We start from the raw sequence: 21,648 nt of genomic DNA, 5'->3' as shown, positions 1-21,648 counted from the left end.
GTTGTACCAAAGAGTATTTAAAACTCACGTTTACCTAGTGGTAACTGGTACAAAAGTATTTTTTCTATCTGAGCCCCTCTTAAGTAGGTATCTTAGAAATACATGATCAATGAAATTGCTGCAAAATAGATTTATGTTCCAAAGGCTCTTAGCATTACGAACCTTCGTAGGTTCCATTTAAGTATTTTTCCATGCAAAAAGCAGATTGCTGTCAACTGTGTTAGGACATGATGGGCTTTACTTTAGAGCTCTCCATTTCCAGTTGGAGGACAGAAGCTGTGCTCCTTGCCGTGTGCCTGTGCCAGAAAGGTGAGCGCACGTGCGTGTGTGCGTGCATACTAGACTAGATGATATTTTCTTAGTATCCTCTAGAAGCAGAGTTTTAGGGGAAAACAGAGCCTTTTTTCCTCCTCTGCTGTGGGTGATCTGAAGTCTTTTTTGTTACTGATAATGGTGATTGTAGGGAAAGAATGTTTTCCTCCACCCTTCAAGGGTCCCTGGATGGGTCGGAAATTAAACAGATTAACAGGAGATTAACAAATTATTTTTAAACAGGAGAAAAGCATACAGATACATTTAATATAAATTTTATGGGACATGGGAACTTTGATAAGGAAATGAAGACCCAAAGCAACAGACGAGTATTTCATGCTAGATTTTTGAAGAGTGCGCAGTTGTGGAGGGATATGGTAGGGTAAGGAGGGGGTCATTGTAGTGAACTGGGGAAAGACCCAGCAAGGCTTGTTAGTGAGGATTCTTTCCTGCATCCCTTTGTGTTCGGAGATAAGATGCTTCTTTCCTCTGGGCATAGGGAGGGCGCCTGGCATTATGAGGGTTTTATGGCCTGTCCCGGGGAAGAAGGATGAGGGCAAGGTCAGAGTAACCTTCTGCTGTTTTCTCAGACTCCTGAAGCTTAAGAGATTCAGTATACCATGGTGCTTTATTTTGTGGTTCTGAAGTCCATCAGGATACTAGGGTTAATAGTTTGAATGCAAAAATAGAATTTGGGGAAATAAAGTTCTTCAAAACAAAACAGATTCTCACAAGAGAACCTCTGTGATCATTATAGATTATTGTTTCTTCCGGATCTAGCATTGAGAGTTTGATTGTGACTTTACTGAGCTTTTCCAAAGGATTTTAAGTATTTTTGCTATAGCTGTCAATTGAGATTTTGCTCAAGAAGTTTGAATTTGTCTATAAATACAGTGGGATTAACTTTTCTAGGCTCCAGTTCCTATCTTGTTTCTGCCCCAAAGAATTAGTTACTTTTCTGTAGAAAAGGGTAGTTCAAATAGTCTGTCAGGAATTAAGAAAAAACTAGAAGGAAATGTCATTAGTTGTGCCTCTGGTTGCTGGAATTGTAACTAATGTTTGCTTCTTTATGCTTTCTACACTTTTGAGATTTTCTGTAGCTGAGAGTATATTGTTTATAGAATCAGAGGGAGAAAAAAGATATATGTATGTATTTTGTATATGATATATACATATAGCATATCTGTATATGGTATATATACATATTCTAGCTGAATTTGTTATAATTCAGGAGTCAAACATTGCCCTTTTAATTGCAGATACAGGAACCTTGGTTCTTGTCCTTGGTTCTGGACAATAAAAAAACATGGCCCTGTTGATGATGGTATAGCTTTCAGAGCTACCTACCGTTTGAATTGGTACATACAGGCATGGACCACCTTCTCAAGGGGTTTGTTGGTGACCAAAGGAAGCAGCTGTGTTTACAACTTAAATGGTGGAAAGGGCTCACCACTGTTGCTGTTATTGTCACATGCTTCTTTGGTTTCTGCCTGCCATGTGTATGTTCTGGGGGTATAGCCATAGTTTTTGTAATGCCCATTCAGTGTGTTTGTGCAATGGAAGTGAGTTCATAGGACAGGATGGTGGGGAGAATTGCGATAATTTCAGAATTTTCTCTTATTACGTCTGTATAGTTTAGTGGAGAATATAAAATAGCATAAAATGAGTACCTACTGCTGGATAGATGCGTTCAGGATTTGCTTGTAATTCATACAGTCCTTTGGAAAAGGCAATGGCACCCCACTCCAGTACTCTTGCCTGGAAAATCCCATGGATGGAGGAGCCTGGTGGGCTACAGTCCATGGGGTCGCTAAGAGTCGGACACCACTGAGCAACTTCACTTTCACTGTTCACTTTCATGCATCGGAGAAGGAAATGCCAACCCACTCCAGTGTTCTGCTTGGAGCATCTCAGGGACGGGGGAGCCTGATGGGCTGCCGTCTATGGGGTCGCACAGAGTCAGACACGACTGAAGCGACTTAGCAGCAGCAGCAGCAGCAGCATATAGTCCTTAGCGTAGTTTTGAATGTTACTTCGAGTTGGAGGAATTTCTTTGAACCATAACATGTTACAGTTACTTGGAAAAATTATGTAGAAGATGTATTAAAAAAACTGCTTTGTTACTTTTTAAAAAATTTGGTTTTATTTTTAATTGGAGGATAATCACTTTACAATATTTTGACGGTTTCTGCTGTACATCAACATGAGTCACTCATAGGTATACATATGTTTCCTCTCTCTTAAACCTCCTTGCCACATGCTGTGTTACTTTTAAGTGTGATCTTGGGTCTAGTGCTTTCACCCTCTGAACTTTGTTACCTTCATCTGGGCATACTAATGACACCTTCCATTATGATAATTGTGGGGATTTATGAAAATGTTTTGTAAATCCATGTATGTTTCTTTTATAGACTAAGCTACTTTTGGCAAACTACCTAAATTTCAGTAGAGGTGATTTGAATCAAATCCTTGACTTCACAGCCCAGAACCAAACTGCTTTTATCCATTCTCCTTGAAAGAGGAGAGGTCAAAGAAGTATGATTTTAATTTTATTTTTGTGAGAGGCTGTGGTGACTCTAACCCCCCACAGCTTCCATTAAAAAAAAAAACCTCAAAAACAGCTATTCATTTTCTTTTTCTAATTGCTTGGCAGAAATTTAGAATTGAAAGAGAGAAACAAGTAACAACCAAACTTTGCTTGAACAAAAGGGATTCTTGGGTCCTGGAGACCAGAGAAATGAGCAGGAATGCTCAGGGTGAGTTTGGGTGGATTGCAGAATGGATTGCAGAACCTGGGTAGTAATTACTTTCACTGAACTAAAACTTTAACTTAATACACAGAAGCAGTTCAGTTCAGTTCAGTCACTCAGCCGTGTCCGACTTTTTGCTACTCCATGAACTCTAGCACACCAGGCCTCCCTGTCCATAACCAGCTCCTAGAGTTTACTCAAACTCACGTCCATTGAGTCAGTGATGCCATCCAACTATCTCATCCTCTGTCATCCCCTTCTACTGCCCTCGATCTTTCCCAGCATCAGGGTCTTTTCAAATGAGTCAGTTATTTGCATCAGGTGGCCAAAGGATTGGAGTTTCAGCTTCAACATCAGTTCTTCCAATGAATATTCAGGACTGATTTCCTTTAGGATGGACTGGTTGGATCTCCTTGCAGTCCAAGGGACTCTCAAGAGTCTTCTCCAACACCACAGTTCAAAAGCATCAATTTTTTGGCGCTCAGCCTTCTTCACAGTGCAACCCTCACATCCATACATGACCACTGGAAAAACCATATCCTTGACTAGATGGACCTTTGTTGGCAAAGTAATGTTGCTGCTTTTTAATATGCTGTCTAGGTTGGTCATAGCTTTTCCTCCAAAGAGCAAGCGTATTTTAATTTCATGGCTGCAGTCACCATCTGCAGTGATTTTGGAGCCCTAAAATATAAAGTCTGCCACTGTTTCCACTGTTTCTCCTCCATCTATGTCCCATGAAGTGATGGGACCGGATGACATGATCTCAGTTTTCTGAATGTTGAATTTTAAGCCAACTTTTCCCTCTCCTCTTTCACTTTCATCAAGAGGCTCTTTAGTTCTTCTTTGCTTTCTGCCATAAGTGTGGTGTCATCTGCATATCTGAGGTTATTGATATTTCTACTGGCAATCTTGATTCCAGCCTGTGCTTCATCCAATCCAGCATTTTGCATGATGTACTCTGCCTATAAGTTAAATAAGCAGGGTGACAATATACTGCTTTGATGTACTCCTTTTCCTATTTGGAACCAGTCTGTTGTTCCATGTCCAGTTCTAACTGTTGCACAGAAGCAGAGCCAGATGAAAATTCAGATCTGGACCTCTTCCCTTCCTCTGCAAGTGCTATCTCCCACTTTCTTTCTGGAGGCAGTCTTCTCTTTTGTGAGATAGCCTTTCTTTCCTTCCTGGGACTTCACATGGATTTACATGCCCCACCCTGGCAGACTCAGGTTGTAACTCAGACCCTTTTGCTTTGGTTGTCTTGGACAACTCTTGGTAGGGACATACGACTTTTAGATCAGCCAGCTTTCCAGTAGCAAGAAGCCCTGGTTCTTTTAAGAGTTTTCAATTAGATGCCAGGTGTTGATAGATTCAGTTTATTTTGGGGTTCACATTTCTAGAATTGGCAAGCTTTAGCTCTTGGATTTTTGTGACACTTATCAAATATGTGCCTTCGGGGGCCAAGGAGGTTTTATTTTAAAGCTAATGTGTTCATTTCAGTTCAGTTGCTCAGTTGTACCTACTCTTTGCGACCCAATGAACCACAGCATGTCAGGCCTCCCTGTCCATCTCCCAACTCCAACTCCAACTCCTGGAGTTCACTCAAACTCACGTCCATCGAGTCAGTGATGCCATCCAGCCATCTCATCCTCTGTCGTCCCCTTCTCCTCCTGCCCTCAATCTTTCCCACATCAGGGTCTTTTCAAATGAGTCAGCTCTTCGCATCAGGTGGCCAAAGTATTGGAGCTTCAGCTTCAGCATCAGTCCTTCCAATGAACACCCAGGAATGATATGCTTTAGGATGGACTGGTTGGATCTCCTTGCTGTCTATGGGGCTCTCAAAGAGTCTTCTCCAACATCACAGTTCAAAAGCATCGATTCTTCAGTGCTCAGCTTTCTTTATAGTCCAACTCTCACGTCTATACACGACTACTGGAAAAACCATAGCCTTGACTAGACGGACCTTTGGGGACAAAGTAGTATCTCTGCTCTTTAAAATGCTATCTAGGTTGATCATAGCTTTTCTTCCTAGGAGCAAGCGTCTTTTAATTTCATGGCTGCAATCACCATCTGCAGTGATTTTGGAGCCAAAAAAAATAAAGTCTGACACTGTTTCCACTGTTTCCTCATCTATTTGCCATGAAGTGATGGGACCAGATGCCATAATATTAGTTTGCTGAATGTTGAGCTTTAAGCCAACTTTTTCACTCTCCTCTTTCACTTTCATCAAGAGGCTCTTTCTGCCATAAGGGTAGTGATATCTGCATATCTGAGGTTATTGATATTTCTCCCAGCAATCTTGATTCCAGCTTAAGCTCCCTCCAGCATTTCTCATGATGTACTCTGCATATAAGTTAAATAAGCAAGGTGACAATATACAGCCTTGACGTACTCCTTTTCCTACTTGGACTAGATCTGATAGAGTGAGTGCCTGATGAACTATGGATGGAGGTTCGTGACATTGACAGAACTCAAGACCATCCCCAAGAAAAAGAAATGCAAAAAAGGAAAATGGCTGTCTGAGGAGGCCTTACAAATAGCTGTGAAAAGAAGAGAAGCGAAAAAGGAGAAAAGGAAAGATATACCCATTTGAATGCAGAATTCCAAAGAATAGCAAGGAGAGATAAGAAAGCCTTCCTCAGAAATCAATGCAAAGAAATAGAGGAAAACAATAGAATGGGAAAGACTAGAGATCTCTTCAAGAAAATCAGAGATACCAAGGGATCATTTTATGCAAAGATGGGCTCAATAAAGGACAGAAATGGTATGGACCTAACAGAAGCAGAAGATATTAAGAAGAGGTGGCAAGAATACACAGAAGAACTGTACAAAAAAGATCTTTACGACTCAGATAATCACGATGGTGTGATCACTCACACTCATCTAGAGCCAGACATCCTGGAATGTGAAGTCAAGTGGGCCTTAGGAAGCATCACTATGAACAAAGCTAGTGGAGGTGATGGAATTCCAGTTGAGCTATTTCAAATCCTAAAAGATGATGCTGTGAAAGTGCTGCACTCAATATGCCAGCAAATCTGGAAAACTCAGCAGTGGCCACAGGACTGGAAAAGGTCAGTTTTCATTCCAATCCCAAAGAAAGGCAGTGCCAGACAATGCTCAAACTACCGCACAATTGCATTCATCTCACACGCTAGTAAAGTAATGCTCAAAATTCTCCAAGCCAGACTTCAGCAATACATGAACCGTGAACTTCCAGATGTTCAAGCTGGTTTTAGAAAAGGCAGAGGAACCAGAGATCAAATTGCCAACATTTGCTGGATCCTCGAAAAAGCAAGAGAGTTTCAGAAAAACATCTATTTCTGCTTTATTGACTATGCCAAAGCCTTTGACTGTGTGGATCACAAAACTGTGGAAACTTCTGAAAGAAATGGGAATACCAGAGCACCTGACCTGCCTCTTGAGAAACCTATATGCAGGTCAGGAAGCAACAGTTAGAACTGGACATGGAACAACAGACTGGTTCCAAATAGGAAAAGGAGTACGTCAAGGCTAACATGTTGATTGTTAATAATTTTCTAGTGTGCGGTGGTATAAATCAATGTAAAGCTGTATGCCATTTAGTGACATGGATTGGGAGGGGCATGCGTATATTTATATTTTCAAGTGATTGTCAAATCTGTAATACTTGAGAATTTATTCATTCTACAACACTCTCAGACCCAAACCATCTATTATGTAGTGAAAAAATTGTATAACTAGAGACATGATACTTACTAACACATTAGGACTATGAATGGACTTAAATTCAAGTTTTCTGAGTTCAAGTTTAGTGGATCAGAAGAGTTGCTACCTTATGGGATTTAGAGAGAATGACATTAAACGTGTCTGTTTCGAGTGTTAAGAACAGTAACTAACGAAGGGAAAGACTTAACAAATGAAAGCCACCATCGTTGCTGCTGTCATTTTTACTTTTTATTATTGCTGTCATTACGACCACCACATTATGCAAGATTGTCAAACAGTTCTTTGGTGTGTGCCATGCTGGAGAAGTTCATCTTTTGCTAATACATTGAAGCAAGTGCTCAACTTATGGCTCTATGTAAGGAAAATTCCACAAAGCTTCTATACTTTTGATTTCCATAAAGACTTAGGAGGAAATTCCCTGGAAGTACAGTGGTTAGAACTCTGTGCTTTGACTGCTGAGGGTCTGGATTCAATCCTTGGTCAGGGAACTAAGATCCAACAGGGTGCACTGCTGCTGCTGCTAAGTCGCGTCAGTCGTGTCCAACTCTGTGCGACCCCATGGACTGCAGCCCACCAGGCTCTGCCATCCCTGGGATTCTCCAGGCAAGAACATTGGAGTGGGTTGCCATTTCCTTCTGCAGTGCATGAAAATGAAAAGTGAAAGTGAAGTTGCTCAGTCATGTCCGACTCTTAGCGACCCCAGGGGCTGCAGCCTACCCGGCTCCTCCATCCATGGGATTTCCCAGGCAAGAGTACTGGAGTGGGGGCCATTGCCTTCTCTGTACAAGGTGTGGGGCACTGCCAGAACAAATGGAAAAAAAAAAACTCATGGAAAGCATTGGTAGAATATAGTTGAATGGTAATTTGGAATCCTAATTTTGAATTTTGTACATTGTGTCTATTTATGGATTGATTTGGAGAAGGAAATGGCAGCCCACTCCAGTATTCTTCCCTAGAGAATCCGGTGGACAGAGGAGACTCGTGGGCTACGGGGTCGCACAGAATTGGACACAACTGAAGAGACTTAGCAGCAGCAGCAGCATGGATTGATTGGTGAAGAAAATGGCAACTCACTCCAGTATTCTTGCGTGGAAATCCCATGCACATAAGAGCCTGGTGGGCCACAATCCATGGGGTTGCAAAGACTCGGACACAACTTAGTGACTAAACAACAACAGCAAGGGTTGATTATATTTCCAACATACAAAAATTTGGCAAACTTGATTCCGTCAAAGTTCATCCTCTTGAACCAACAGGGATTCCCTGGAATCATGATTCATTTTTCATCAGTCTCCTTGTTTCCTTAGCCATCTACATGGAATATGTAATATTTCAAGTATTTAAATTTCCTAATCCTGTCAGCACAGGGCTTTAAGTTGGAAGACTTTAGTTATGAAATCTATTCTGATGTAATTATTTAAAAGATCTGACTTTTGAGGAATTTATCTTATGGCACAGGAGTATACTTAAAATATGTTAGTTGAAAAGAGATAGATATAAAACTATAAATATTATGACCCCAACTGGCATATAAAAAGGTAGATATATTAACAACAAATACTGGAAGGTAATATATAAATGAGTAAATAATAGTGTTATCTGTTCTCTCGGTAGATTAATAGCAAGTATGTTTTTAAAACTTTTACAAATAAAATTGTAAACTTTCTTTGAATTAACCTGCAATTCACTTCTTTAAAAAAAATTTTTTTTATTTATTTGGCTTCGCTGAGTTTTAGTTGTGGCATGGGGAATCTAGTTCCCTGAGCAGGGATGGAACTCAGGCCCTCTGCATTGAGATCATGCAGTCTTAGCCACTGGACCAGCAGGGAAGTCCTTGAAGCTCACTTCTTAAACTTAGTATAAATTAAGAAGAAAGAAATTGTCAGTTGTAGAGGAGAGCATAGCCACCCACTCCAATATTCTTGCCTCCGGAATCTCATGGACAGAGGAGCCTGGTGGACTGCAGTCCATGGGGTCGCAAAAGAGTTGGGCATTACCGAAGCGACTTAGCGTGCATACCAGGTAGTGATTAAAGCCAGCTTGTGTCGTACTAGCTCGACTCTGGGTTTGCTATTTCTCAGGTAGTGTAGCTGAGTAGAAAGAGTGTGGCTGTTGGAGCTAGGTGAGCCTGGTTTTTACCCTGTTGCCTTCATTTAAGAGCTTTGGGATTAGGGAAGTTGCTTCTCCGAACTTTAGCTCTCATTAAATCAGCAATGCTCTGTCCTTTTTAAGGTCTCTTATTTCTGAAAGTAGCTTTCTCTTGGAGGTACTCAGAAAATACTAGCCTTTTTCTCTTCCTGTTCATTATCCTCATTTCCCAATGCCATAAGGATCAGTTCAGGGAGTAACGGGACTTGGAAAAAAGTTTTAGTTTCATATTAACATTTTCAGTGGGCTTCTCTGGTGGCTCAGTGTTAGAATCCGCCTGCTAATGCAGGAGACATGGGTTAAATCCCTGGATTGGGAAGATCCACTGGAGAAGGGAATGGCAACCCACACCAGTATTCTTGCCTGGGAAATCCCATGGACTGAAGAGCCTGACGGGCTAGAGTCCATGGGGTCACAAAAAGTCAGACACAACTTGGCGACTAAACAGCAAGAGCAGCAAGCATTTTCAGTGGTTTACCTTTTCGGTCATCTTTTTTACTGTAGAAGTCTTGGTTTCTGTGAGTCTCACATCCTTGGGAACCAAACTCATGACTATCAGGAAGTGTCTTTCTGCAAGGGGTGAGAAAACGGAGCAACCCTAAATGGTGGTGTGCTCTCTGGAGCAGCGTGAGAGCGTGTCAGCCTGGGAACGCTGAGCAGCAGCCTCCCCATCCACCTCCCCCTGGCAGGCACGCAGAGGGTGTGGAGACGACTCTGGGGCTGAGAGAGGGTTTGTAATTGCATGGCCGTCTGGCCTGCCCTGAGCATTCTCTTCCCTTCCAGGATTCCTGTAATTGTCATCAGATGGCTCAGTCTCCCAAACGTTTCCGTTATTGCAGTGACTTCTGGAGTGTGTTTAAGGGGGAAAGAAACCAGCCAGAATTAGCAGTCATCATTTGTTTGTGTCTGTTCTGTTGTATGTAGACGTGTGCAGGGCAGGCATCTCTGGAGTATAGAGAAACTGGTCAGATGTACAGTCCTTGCCATCTTCTCTAGTGCCTTCCTGCTGCTTTTGCTATTGCTTTTCCTCCTGTGCTACTCGAAAGGAAAACAAAATTGATAAACGATGAAGGAAGGGGTCCTATTTTCAACTCTAGGCTGTTATTCTTTTGGTCTCTTTATTTCTGGGGACAGTTATACAACATTGCATCTTTCCTGGGTGCAAGTCTTCAAGAGGTTAGGAGTTGGACAGTGAATAAGCCCTGTAATGAAAGATTCCAAGTCTTGGGCATGGAGGAAACGAGGCATTTGAGACAGACTTTGAATTTCAACTGATAGAGTTTGAATGACAGAAATGATAGCGTTAATTGGCAAAGCAGATGTTCAGGTGGAAAGAACAGTGATAGGAGAGATGAGATGATTTGGAGCGGTGAATAGGAGGCAGTTGAGCTTTAAAATAAAAACTTTGTAAATTTGCCTTCGTTCTTTGAAGAGGGGTCAGCCTAATTCCAATCTTAGGCTGAATGCTATCTGTAAAAGCATAGAAGGAATGGCTCATGCCCTCAGACCCACTCTGAGTCTTTCAAGGTAGTATTTGAATTTACCTTCATCATAAGCCTGCAACTGAAAACTTAACTATAGGAAGATATCTTGTCTCGGTAATTTTTTTTTATTCAGGTAATCTCCTGTCCTTCTTGCTTTGCTAAGAAGGAAAGAATTGCCTAAATGAAAAAGGACAGCTAATTTTTTTTAAAAATGAAAATGGAGTGATCGCCACATCTAAACCTATGTGTTTTTCCACCCCCTTGTTCCCTAAGCAGAGCCTGAATACACAGGTTGAGGTTGGATATGATTGCTCAACTAGATAATTTTGGGAAGGGTACAATTGAAGAGAACTAAAACAGTTTCTTCTGATTCATGCTGTTGGCTGAGAAATTATGCTTTTGAAAAGCTACTTTGCTCTACTGGCTCTTACTTACTTAACGAGTGAAGTAGTTCATTGTGTTCTGGTGCCCCTGTTTGTGTGGTGGTGGACTGCTCTCAAAACTCACAGGGACCCAGCTCTAGAGAGTCATGTGAACCATTTCACATTTGTCATATGCCTCTTATACAATAATTGTATTAAATACTGATGCTCACCCTGAAACCCATTCTACCTCTTTCTTCCCAAGTAGCCAGACATGGGAGATGGGTCCAAGATAGCTCATGATTAATATAAAAACCTAAGTCATGATCATTTCATCCCCCTTAGGAGCTGTTGGTCTGATAGCAGGCATGTGACTAAGTTCTGGCCAGTAATTTATAAGAGGAAGTGTGCTAGACAAAGGTAGTGAAAGTTACCCATCTGGAAGGAGAGAGAAATTCCTGCTTGGAATTTGTCAGTGAGGCTTAGTGAGGCAGTGAGCAGACTCGGGGCTGAGCATGGCAACAGCAAAGGCAGAGCTGGGGTCCTTGACACTTAGCCCACGCCTGCTCCTCCTGCCTTGTTCTGTGAGAGAGCTCATTGTTTCAGCTCTTACAATCAGGACTTTCTATTACCTGAGGCCACCCTGATTTCTATCTCATAAAATGTATCTATGCATTTATCATGTCCCTTCCGGTATTTTCTGTGTGATTTGGAAAGTAGTTCTATTTTAAAATCTTTTTTAAAAACTAAATATTTTTTTGTCCATGCTGCATGGCATGTGGGATGGTTAGTTTCCCGGCCAGGGATCAAACCCATACCCCCTGCCTTGGAAGCGAAGAGTCTTAACCACTGTACTGCCAGGGAAGTCCCCTGGAAAGTAGTTTTTTATAATCTGTAATTTAAATCACACTGTATATCATTTAAAGTAGTTTCTATTTAAGGCATGAGAGACAGGTCCCTCTTTTTGATGGGAAACTAAAACTGTTCCCAAGGCAAGTGCGCAGCTTCCGGTGAAGTCATCTTGTGGACCATCTTGTCTTTACCACGAGGTACCCATCACAATGTGATGGGACAAACATTTTTGAGTTTGGTTTGTATTAGTTCTGCCCCAAATCTGAAAGTGTTAGAGGAGAACTACTTGATTACTCTGAGTCATACTGAATTAGGTTTGTCCAGTTTCTAGGAGTCAGTGTTTCACCCCTTTCAGTGACCGTGTCCTTCTACTTTCTGTGGACAGTAGACACGTTAGTGAAGAAGTTTTAGAGAACTTGACCTGTGGAGAGAAACCTTTTGAGTTCAAAGACTTGTGAAAGTCCCTTGGACAGCAAGGAGATCAAACCAGTCAATCTTACGGGAGATCAACCGTGAATACTCACTGGAAGGACTGATGCTGAAGCTGAAGCTCCAGTATTTTGGTAATCTGATGCAAACGGACAACTCATTGGAAAAGTCCCTGATGCTGGGAAAGATTGAGGGCAGAAGAAGAGGGAGTCAGAGGATGAGATGGCTGGACGGCATCACCGATGCAATGGACATGAACTTGGGCAAACTCCGGGAGGTGGTGAGGGACAGAGAGGCCTGGCCTGCTGCAGTCTGTGGGGTCACAAAGAGCCCGACACGACTGGATGACTGAACAATGACAACAATCTGCTTCTCTGCTTACTCTCTGCATACCCTTGGACACATTATATGACTTGCCTGTGCTTCAGTATGCTTCTGTAAAATGGAGACTATACTGGTACTTGTACCATGAGAATTCTCCTGTGTCATGAGAATTCTATGAGATTTAAGAAAATCTCGTATAATAATGCCTGGTGCCTGCTAAGTATATGTTTGATAGGATAGTATCTAGTTGAATTTTTCAAAGTACTTTTTAAAATGTGTTTCTCCTTTGTCTCTCAGAACCATCTGATGAAGGAGGAAGTATCATTAACCCTATTTTATAGGGTACTGTGTTAGAATGTAACTTTGTTACTAGTGATAGAATTGGGATTATAATCTAGATCTCTCCTCTAATATGTTGTACCTGACCCTGAATTGGGTCTTTAGGAAGTGACTTCCCTGGTGGCTCAGACCGTAAAGCGTCTGTCTACAATGTGGGAGACCTGGGTTCGATCCCTGGGTCGAGAAGATCCCCTGGAGAAAGAAATGGCAATCCACTCCAGTACTATTGCCTGGAAAATCCCATGGACAGAGTAGCCTGGTGGGCTACAGTCCATGGGGTCGCAAAGAGTCGGACACGACTGAGCTACTTCACTTTCTGTTTTTGTGATCTTATTAATTAGAAGGTGTAGATGGGAAGGGCATAAATTCCTGTTGGTTAAATCTGACCCAGTGGTGAGCCAGTTCATTCATTCTAAAATTACTTGTTTACTTGTTAAACAAAGGTATTTCTCACTTTGCATGCTTCCAGTACGGACAGCTTTCAGTTGTTGTGATTAATTAACATGGATCCTCCATCAACACAGCTTACATTTTGGTTATTATGTTACATTAACAGAGTGTATTAAAGTACAGCCAGCACATCCTGTTATTTGGTTCATGAACAGACAGCAAAGGGCATAGCTGTGTTGCCTCCTTGTCTCCCAGAGATAAACTCATGTGACATTTTGTGAAAATGGATAATTCAAAGAGGGAATTGGCGGACAGAGATCAAAGTGCAGCAAAGAAATGTGAAGTGCTAACTCTGGAAGTGAAATTTGAACCTTTCCTAAATCGAGTTCTAGGAAAACAAGCTGACTGCAGGCGTGTCAACGCTGCCCCTGTTCTAGAGCCTCTGTGTGTGCAGCCAGAGGAGTTAGGGAAGAGGAAGCTGCTGTGTAAATTAGAAAAGCGATTGTGACAAAAAGGGTGAACGAATAACAGAGGAAAAGATGCTGGTAGAAAACGTCCTTTTAAAGAGAACTCCTCAGAGATACTGCAGGACAATGAAAACAGAAGGGCTAAAATGTTGGAAGCTAATCCAGACTTAGACAGGAGTATGCCTGTACAAAAGATGCTCATTTGATGTTTTAAATTATACAGTGAGAAGAAGGCAGCACTGTTCAAACTACTCAGACTAATCTTTTTTTTTTTTTTTTCAGCCTACTCTTGATGCTTTTTTTCCCGATAAATAAAATGCTTTAATTCTCAAATTTCTAATGTTTTAAATTACAGTGTAGTAAATGAATGTTTTGCTTTTTTTCATCTTCCTATGTAACTGCTTTTTAGTGTTTTTGACAAAAAATGTTACAGATCATAGAGAAGCTAGAATTTTTCTGTTTGGTATTAAGGTTGCTCTGCATGGTTTCAGCTTGCACGGTCATGTCCATCATCTTGTATTAGTGTGCAGGGCAAGGGCTGCCATTGTTTACTGAGCCAAGTGGGCGCTCGTGTAAGTGCTGGGGGTGCAGTGAGATAGCGACACCTTATGAAACATCATTCCAACAAAAATTTATTGACTATCTGCCATGGACCAGGTGGCATACACACGTGGATAAAAGTAGTTCTTTTTCCCTAAGAATTCACATTTCAGTTGATCAATGAGAGACAAGAGCATTCATTATATCACAATATATGCATGCTTTCTTTGAAAGCAGTGATAGGGAAATAACTTACTAACTTATCTGCCTGGGAGTGTGAAGGTTGAGAGAAGGAAGACAGCCCAGAGGACTCAGTGGTTAATATGGAAAAGCTGTTTAAGAGCCGAACAGTGGTTAAGACATTTCTGCACAGAGTATGCAGGGAATTTAAAAAAGTTGGTTGCTGCTGGAATGTGAAAGGCATGATAGGGGACAGATCAGCAGTGCTGTGGTACTTGTAGGCAATGGGAAACCCTTGGGATTTCTCTGTAATTTCTTTCAAATTAAGGTATAATTTATACACACTAAAATTGACCCATTTTAGTGCATCATTTAGTGTGTTTGATCTTAGTCTTGTAACCATCACTGCAATCAAGATGAAGAACACTTACAGCACCTCCTCAGTGCTCCTGAGTGACTAACCCCTCCTCCCAACCCCAGCCCCTGGCAGCCACTGACCTGTTTTCTGTCCTTAAAAATTTGCCTTTCCCAGAACATGATATAAATGTAATCCTACAGTATGTAACCTTTTAAGTCTGGCTTCTTTCGCTTAGAATAGTAGTTTTGAGATTGATCCATGTTGTTGCATGTGAAAAAAAAGTGCCTTTGGGTTGTAAGCAGGAGAATTCTATGTGAGATTTGATTCGAGGATGAATTTGAGAGAATGGAAACCAGAGGCTTGCACTATAATTTAGCAAGGTGCTGATGGAGGGGAGTTGCAATCAAGAGGTGGGAGTACCAGACCACCTTACCTGTCTCCTAAGAAACCTGTATTCACGTCAAGAAGCAACGGTTAGAACTGGACATGGAACAACTGACTAGTTCCAAATTGGAAAAGGAGTATGACAAGGCTGTATATTGTCATCCTGCTTATTTAATTTATAAGCAGAGTACACCATGAGAAATGCTGGGTGGGATGGATCACAAGCTGGAATCAAGATTGCCGGGAGAAATATCAACCACCTCAGATGTGCAGATGATACCACTCTAATGACAGAAAGTGGAGAGGAACTAACAAACCTCTTGATGCAGGTAAAAGAGGAGAGCGAAAAAACTGACTTGAATGTCAACATTTAGAAAACTAAGATCATGGCATTTAGTCCCATTACTTCATGGCAAATAGAAGGGGGAAAAGTGACATTTATTTTCTTGGGCTCTAAAATCATTGCAAATGGTGACTGCAGCCATGAAATTAGAAGACACTTGCTCCTTGTAAGGAAAGCTATGACAAATCTAGGTGCATTAAGAAGCAGAGACATCAGTTTGCTGAGGAAGGTCTGTATAATCAAAGGTATGGTTTTTCTTGTAGTCAGGTATGGATGTGAGAGTTGGATCATGAAGAAGACTGAGTACGAAAGAACTGATGTTTTCAAATTGTGGTGCTAGAGAAGACTCTTGAGAGTCCCTTAGATTGCAGGGACTGCTGCTGAAACTCCAATTCTTTGGCCACCTGATGGGAAGAGCCAAGTCATTGGAAAAGACCCTCTTGCCTGGAAAGATTGAGGGCAGGAGGAGAGGAGGCAGCAGATGATGAGATGGTTATATAGCATCACCAACTCGATGGATGTGAGTTTGAGCAAACTCCAGACAGTGGAGGACAGAGGAGCCTGGTGTGCTATAGTCCATGGGGTTGCAAAGAGTCGGACACGACTGAGCAACTAAACAGCAACAGCAGTCCCTGGCCTAGGAAGGGAACCACCCTGAAAAGTGATAGGCAGAGTTGCTTGCCCCTCTGAGGAAGAGCTTTTCAGAAAGGTGATTTACCACACAGATGCTCATACCCAAAAGGTATTGGGTACAAAATTTGCCCACAGCCATAATTACAACTAACAGAGCCCTTCATCCTTAGGCAGTTCCATGAGGTAGAGTGTTTTTCTTGTGTCTCACAGATGGGGAAACTGAGGTACAGAGAGGTCAAGTAACTTTCCCAAAGTCAAAAACACTTGCAGAGCTGGAATTCACACCCAGGTCGTCCGGCTCAAGTCCGTACTCTTTCATAGGAACATGAGGTCTTTGAGTTCTAGGATGCCAGCTCTGGGAATTATTTCATTTCACGGTTAAGAAGGATAGAGTTTAGAGTTGCTCTGAGGCGACTCACTGAGCATTGCAGACAGTGATGGAGACAGGACTAGTTTCCCTCTGCCCGGGGCTCTTGCCATTCTTGCAGTTTTGGTACCTTTGTCTCGGTTGCGTGTCAGTTTCATATTAGTGAAGAATAACTGTGCTGACATAGGCAGACTGGCAAAATTTGTGTTTAATTCCTTGCTTTTCCTTAGCCTCGGCTCTCTCTTGTCTGGGAATGTACTAATTGGCTCTCTTCCTGTCCGCTCTGTCACTTTATTACTCCCAAGGGAGCCCAGAATCATTGTTACTGCTCTCTAGCCTGTCCTGTTTGGTCCTTGTCCGATCTTGTTCTCTTTCCAGTCTCTTCCCATTAGTATTTGGTGGGGTGGGGGCAGAAGATGCCTCATCAGAGAGTTGCATTTTGGGGTGTGGGAGGAGCTGGGACTCTTGTGGTATTGGGGTCATTGTGGTTCGGATCAGAGACCTTCACTGGGCTGCTGACTGTTGGCATTTTGATTCTCCTGCCCCACGTGTACCCACCAGAGCACGCCATCCCCACTTTGGGTACAGGGCATCTCTCTGCATTTGAGGTTCAGAGCTAAGGCATAGTGCTGATCAGCTTGCCCCCAGGCACCTTGAGTACACAGGGTGTCTGAGATAGAAGAGGGTGCTCTTGTCTTAACAGTTTACATGGCATCTTTTTTGTGTTTTCATGTTGAGGAGCCAAAATTTGGGGGATAATTTTCTTTGACATTCGTAACCTTTCTTTACAGAAAAATCCCTCCTGTAGGCTTATTCAGGTGGAGATTGATATTTTTCTTCTGTCTCTTTCTCTCTTCTTTCTTCCCTTTCTCCATTCTTCCCACCCTCCTTTCTTTCCTTCCTTGTATAGTGGGTCTTTGTATGTAAAAATGTAGCTCCTGTTCTAGTCTCTTCCACCCACCCAACCCAGGAATGAAGTTGAATATTAATACGTTATGGCCACCATTCTCCCGCGGCTTACCCTTTCTCCACATTTACTATAATTAAACATGTCCTTCTCAATTTCAACTCAGAATACCTGAAAAGACTCCTTGTTCCGTTAAAAGAAAGCAAATTTCCCCAGGTAAGTTCCCATATGTTCATATGTTTTCTGTAAAAACTGGCACACACTTTTCTTTGTATTTTACCCCTGTCAAATGAGATCCTTATAAGAATAATCAGCCAGTCCAAGCCTCTCATCTCTTTTTGCCTGCATTTTCTTGGGTAATTTTAACTCCTTTTCTGCCATCCAGTAAAGTTTGCATCTTTCTGTCACAAGAGTGTCTGGGATTTTTGAGAGTGCCACCTTCCTTTCAGTTCTCTCAGATGAACCTTGAGCTCTTTGTCTATTCTGAATGGGTGCTTTTGCAGGGGGGGTAGAATTTTCCTCCACATCCCTTGGGGGTGGGGGAGTCCCAGCAAATAGTGTCCTCGGGGTCATTTCTTTGTGTAAAGGATGCATGTGTTTTTGCATGATGTTTCTTAAGGAGGTCCCCCCAAATGTGTAAGCTTTAGGTCTTACCTCATTTTCATCCCCTTGAGTTGTTCCTTTTAAGGAATGTATAGGGAGAGCTTCCATCACCCAAATTAGTCACCTGATGCATTTACTTTATCTGACCTTCCAGTTGCAGTGTAACATCTTTTAAGTTTTCTAATTCTGCTCTCTGAAAATGCAGAGCATTTATTCACCCATCATGTCCATCAGGAGCTGAAGGCCACGACAAGAACCTTTGCTGGAGGGATGCCTTAGGGTTTGGGTGGTCCAGTCTCTCATTGCAGCTGGTCCAGGTTAGCATCTAGAAGAGTTGGGTTTGGCAGAGGTGAGCTTAAGATTCTAGTTCTTCATCTCTAAGGTGCAAGCACATTAGCTTTTCAAAAAAAATAGACGAGAAAGCTGTCTCTGGGGATGCTTTGTAGTGCAAGCGCACACAGAAACCGCACTCCATCTCTAAGTGACTGTCCTGGTCTCAGAGGCCAGAACACCTGAGCGATTGTTGTCTTCCCATTTTCTGTCCATTCCCTTCATTCACCACATCCTGAAAACTGACTGTTTTAGTGTGCGTTACCTCTTGGAGCTATCCCCTCCTTAAAAGTCTCATGACTGCTGTTGAGCTCATTTGCTCCTCTTCAGTGTTGCTGCCCTACCGCAAGCTGGCTGCAGTAACTTTTCAGGCTCCCTCCAGGAAGCTCCACTCCTTGGGATTGAAGGCTTTTGAAAATATCTCTGACTTTGTCACTACTCAGGCCCAAACTTCATTCATTGCAAGCTCTCTGATCAGAACAAGCCCTTTACTTCTGTATTCAGGGTCCTGCTTGAGAGGAAGCCAGCCTATCTTTCCACCTCAGTCTCTGACACTTGTTATACTGTGTTTTAGCCACATCGGTTCCTGGGTTTGCCTCCTTTTTTGCAGTCATTTTCTCAAGGCACTTAAGGCTTTGTGGCTTGTAGGAAGTTACTCGAATGGTTGTATGATACTCCAGACTAGGTTTAAAAATTCCTGAAAGTGCTTTGTTTTGTATATTTTTAGTAGTGGTAGGTGTTCAAGTACTCAGTGAAGAAAGTAGCCCTAGATTGTTCCAAAGAGCTTTCTGAGCACCCGTCAGGCACACAGAGCGCTAGTTATCTGCCTTCCCCACCACACCCAGAGCCACTCTATAACCGAGACTGTGCAGAGTCTCTTGGATTGAAAAGATAAGCACATTTGTTTCTCACTCCTGTGATGATGCTCTCCTCCATTCTTTGCATAGGATTTTTTCTTCTTGTTTTAATAAAAAATTTTGAGCTTTTTGCCACGCTTACTAGAAAAAGAAAACCAGATGCTCTTCCACGGTTAGTGGAGATGTATTCATCCCTTTGTGTTTGACAGTTTTCATCATTAAAAAAGTTTTTTTCCCAAAGTTTTAACGTATATGTCAAGACAAAACCTTTAAAAATTTAAGTAAATTTTAAAATTTGTATTTTAAAGATTTGAAAATTTACTCATGGCTAATCAGGTGGTTGGAGAAGGAAGTGGCAACCCACTCCAGTATTCTTGCCTAGAGAATCCCTTGGACAGAGGAGCCTGGTGGGCTGCTGTCCATAGGGTCGCCCAGAGTCGGACAGGAATGAAGCGACTTAGCATGCATGCATGCATTGGAGAAGGAAATGGCAACCCACTCCAGTATTCTTGCCTGGAGAATCCCAGGGACAGAGGAGCCTGGTGGGCTGCCGTCTATGTTGTCGCAGAGTCGGACACGACTGAAGCGACTTAGCAGCAGCAACAGCAATCAGGTGGTTACATCACTAAAATTTGTAATGATAGCTCTAATTTTAAAAACCTGTGGCTGATTCATTTTGATGTTTGGTAGAAACCAATGCAGTACCGTAAAGCAATTATCCTTCAATTAAAAATGAAAGAAAAATACAAAAAAAGTGTTGATATTTCATTTGTATTACTTTTTCTGGTTTAATTTTTTAATTGGAGGAAAATTAATGTGTTGGTTTCTGCCATACAACTTAAAAAAAAAATTTATTTCAAGTTTTTATTTTCCTGAACTCGGTCTGAGTTGTGGCATGCAGACTCTCAGTACCAGTGTGTGGGATCTAGTTCCCTGACCAGAGATGGAACCTGGGCCCCCTGCACTTAGCCACTGGACCACAGGGAAATCCCTTGAATAACTTTTTTTAAATTGTAATATGTATTTAAAGTAATACATTTATAGTCTAAATAGTTCTGCATTGTACATTTCAGGTTTAAACTAACTTCATAAAAATATTTGATAACAGCTATATCCACAGATTTAGACTACTAAATTATTTCTCAGCTCATTCTTCTCTCCCTTTTCTTTCCCAAAGCACCTCTTTCAGAGATGGTTCGAGGTAGGCTTTATCCTCATATTCTGTCCACTGTGGTTTAGGCAGAATCTGCTGCCTCACGTGCATGTCCAGTGCTCTCTTAATGCGAAACTCTCTGTCGTCATAAAGGTTCTCAGGAAGCCTTCTTACGGCCTCTTTTGCATCGTCATTCTCATATATTGTATCATCTTGCATTAAGCCCAGTTTATTGAACCCAGCAGCATTGTAATACCCTTTATAAATACCCTCTGGCCACCTGCTTGATGCTGAAATGGCACAAGCTGCTTGCCATGTTGACCTGAGACCCTTGAATTACTTTTTAAAGACATTTCTAGATAGCATGGAAGGAAGGTGAATATAGTAGTGGTTTATATAAATTCGGGGTTTAATTTGTGAATTAATTTTGAAATTTGAGTTTGTTCTTTAGCTATTACAATCATGTGCCAAGGAGATAATATAAAGCAGTGTATATTGTTTGAAGCTTTGGTAAGGTCTTAAAGTGTCCTGTATGTATAATTGTTTCATTAGGCAACCTGAATTTTGAATAAATTTGTAGATTCTTGAACCTTGTAATCTGCAAAGAGTAAGCTTAGCTATAATAGGCGTAAATCATTGTGATTTGCATAATTTATTTCTTCTGCATAAATATTGTACTCACATAGTAAAACTGCTGTCCTGGAAATCAGATTTTGATTGTCTGAGTATTTGTGGGGCTAGAGGAGGTTTTAGGGTTATGTTTGTGTTTAGATTTAATTTCAGGGGTAAGTTAAGATTTATGGTGAGCAGTGCACAGAATGTTTTATTTACTTTTTCCCAGATTATGAATAAAAACAACATCTGAATCTGATCTTTAGGAACCAAGCTCAGAAAATATGGTATTCTATTTTGATTGTTTCTCTTAATTGTGCCTTATTTCTGTTTATTTGCAAATTGTGTATTTAAGACATTAGCATATTTGATACCCTGTGATTGGACATATTTAACTTTCTATTAGACTGATGCTTTCAGGTTTTTGGACTCTGAAAGCAGGAGCCACATACGACCTGTCTTTTGTTCAAGGTGCTAACTGACTACACTCTTATGTTTCCATTACATGAAACGCACATCTCTGGTTTACTTGAGAGGAAATGCTTCTAAGACTTAGGCATACCTCACTTCTGTGGCAGGCTGTTTACTTCTTCATTCAGCAATTAATACATAAATTCAGTTTTTTTCCCCCAAAATATTAATCAAATGTATGTGATGTGCTATGAAGTGTAGCAGGTAATGCTGAACAAAACAGAAACATTTCTTTTCCTTGCACTCAAAGTACCATAGAATCTAGTAGGCGAGAAAACTATGAAATCAGGTGACTAGAGTACCAGGTGCTAAACACTGTGGAGCCCTAAGCCCAGCCCATGTACAAGATGC

At 41.6% G+C, this 21,648-nt stretch overlaps 1 protein-coding gene and 1 pseudogene across 8 annotated transcripts in view; one reads left to right on the top strand and one right to left on the bottom strand.

Annotated features, from left to right (window-relative positions):
- BNC2 (basonuclin 2) overlaps positions 1-21,648 on the top strand; it is a 479,688-nt gene that overhangs the window by 76,154 nt on the left and 381,886 nt on the right. The gene's annotated exons all lie outside the window — the stretch shown is intronic.
- LOC105000940 lies at positions 20,034-21,642 on the bottom strand (annotated as a pseudogene).

This window comes from Bison bison, unplaced genomic scaffold (assembly GCF_000754665.1).
Source record: "Bison bison bison isolate TAMUID 2011002044 unplaced genomic scaffold, Bison_UMD1.0 scf7180017864376, whole genome shotgun sequence".
Taxonomy (NCBI): Eukaryota; Metazoa; Chordata; class Mammalia; order Artiodactyla; family Bovidae; genus Bison; species Bison bison.
This window is presented reverse-complemented; position numbering and strand designations above follow the sequence as displayed.